Here is a 2,288-nt window from a genome sequence, read left to right as displayed (position 1 = left end):
AGATAAGCAGTCTTCTTCCCAATGTATTTTTAATATTCTCACGCTCAATTTTAAGACAAAGCAATTTTAATACTAGGTGCACACCCCATGCCCTTGCAGCAGACTGCTTTTCTTGACAAGTTATGAAGTAGTTCAAGGAGGTATGGTTAAGGCTGTATTACTGAATGGTGCTGGTAAATACTACACAATTTTTTGTCATGTTGCAACTTTTGTTTCCAATTTAGTGACTGCTGCTATGGAATCAGATAGCAGCAACAACATTATTAGGTCTGTGTTTTTAAACTATGATTTAGTAGCAATGGAGGTTCCCAATTTTAACCCCTTGGCAGCAAGTTCCAAGTTCCCTCATTTGCACGTTAGCACCTAAGTGTCAAGGGGTTAAATAACCAGCACAAAAGATACCGCACTTCTGATTGTAGCATTTGGCAGAACTGAAAGGAAAGGAAGTTGTGCTACATGTTGAAGGGATTGTGGGCAAGTGAAAGAAGACACCAGGAGAAGATAAAATGTCACATGAAGTCTTCATAGTCTTGTACATAACCTCCATCATAACCACCATGATCTGCCAGACCGTCTTTCATGGTAGCCTTTAATCCCCCTCTGGGCACCACGCCTTTCTTCTGCTTTTTGGCTTTGCTTTTCTTGCTTCTGTTTTCCACTGCAAAGTACAGTCAATGAATTGGTAATCTTTTTCAAGTCATCAATTTCCAATGAAATACACACATCTCAAACTAAGGCTTCCAAAAAACTGGCATAATATAGTGATTTTTCATATTGTGCAATTTTATCTTTTTGTAACGTTCCAAACTCTGTGAAGGCATCTCTTGAAGATGGGTTCATAGCATCTATTCCATAAACTGTATTATTAACACCAAAAGTTTCTTTCGCTACTTCGAGGTCTGACTCTTCCTGTAATTTCTTTAGCCGCAGTTTATCTGCTAATTGCTCTGGTGTTAGCACTCTAGGTTCTCCAGGTTCTTCTAACTTGACGTCCTCGTCCTCGTCCTCGCCTTCCGAGTGGTCCCCGCCGGCGGTGCCGCCGCCCCCCACCTTCCGCACCGGGTCTTCCACGGAGAACGTGTCCGCGTCCCAGGAGTCGGAGTCCCCCGCCGCCGCCGCCGCCGCCGCCATCTCAAGCCGGGTGTGAGCCTAATTATTGTTTTAATTGAAAAGAGGAGACTCAGCCTTTGAGAGCAAACCCCTCCCCCGTCCCCTCTGCGCCCGCGCCTGGGCTGCAGCCCTGTGCTGGGTGGTTCTGAGCGCCCCCTGCAGCCCAGCGCATACCCTGCAGGGGAGGATCCTGCCTGGGCTCACAGAGCAGTTACCTTCCAGCGTCTCTAGTCCAGTATTAAATGGCTGTTTTCTGCCTTCAGAATATTCTTTTAGAGACAACATATTATTTTTAATCATCTCTAGAAATAGCCTCAATAAATCCACATACTCCGTAGGGAGACCCCAAACAAGCATTTTATGAAAACACCAGGGAGCCCCTTCCCTGGATCTGTGGATGCACTGATGCAGTTGACACTTATAGTGAGTCCAGACACTCTCAAGGACTTTGGGGGCCTCTCATCTCCTGGAGGCTCCTATGGTCTAATATTATGTCAGAGAATAGCTGAGCATAGAAATCGTGGGGCTCAATGCCCACTCACCCTCTACTATTCCAATAACACACACACACACACACACACACACACACACACAGCCTGATGTTGGCAGCAATGATCCCAAATTTGTCTTTCTTCCCTGAATCTAGCACAGGGGCTGTGCCCCTCCCACTGGCACTAAGCCTAGGTGTGTGACTTGACTTGACAAACAGAACAAATGCAAGTAGGCAAAGAAAGGTGCACACACATTGGGCTTGCCTGTTTCTGCAGCACCTGGAACCCTGCAGGGGCCCCATAAGAAGGGACCAGGCTTTGCCCCACATTGTCAGAAACCAGTTCAGTCACCCCCTGGACAACTCAAAGCAGTGCAGCTGGGGGTCCCCTAGTGACAGCACCTGTGGAGGGGAGACCCCTGAGAGGTCGAAGGAGGAGAAGGCAGAGCCCCTGTCACCCGGCTCAGGTGATGCTCACCTGTGGGGTCACCTGCACGAGGAGGCAGCGCTGGGCAGGTGAGCTAGGTCGGCTGTGTGAGTTGTACCCTGGCAGGGCACCTCTTCACCAGGACGGCCACAGGTGCCTCCATCCTTGGGCTCCATCCTGCTGGTCACCTCCCCTCCTGACCACCTGCCCCGAGGACCTCAGGACCTGGCATCTGATGGGGAGACAGGCCCACTACTTAGT

General features: G+C 49.1%; 1 pseudogene; it reads right to left on the bottom strand.

Moving 5' to 3' along the window:
• Window positions 1–509: 509 nt before the first annotated feature.
• Window positions 510–1,143, bottom strand: LOC132417649 (eukaryotic translation initiation factor 3 subunit J-like; annotated as a pseudogene).
• Between the last annotated feature and the right edge of the window lie 1,145 nt (window positions 1,144–2,288).

The sequence above is a fragment of the Delphinus delphis genome, chromosome 2 (genome assembly GCF_949987515.2).
Source record: "Delphinus delphis chromosome 2, mDelDel1.2, whole genome shotgun sequence".
In the NCBI taxonomy this organism is placed as follows: Eukaryota; Metazoa; Chordata; class Mammalia; order Artiodactyla; family Delphinidae; genus Delphinus; species Delphinus delphis.
Note: the sequence above shows the minus strand (reverse complement) of the source record. Positions and strands in the feature narration are given on the sequence as shown.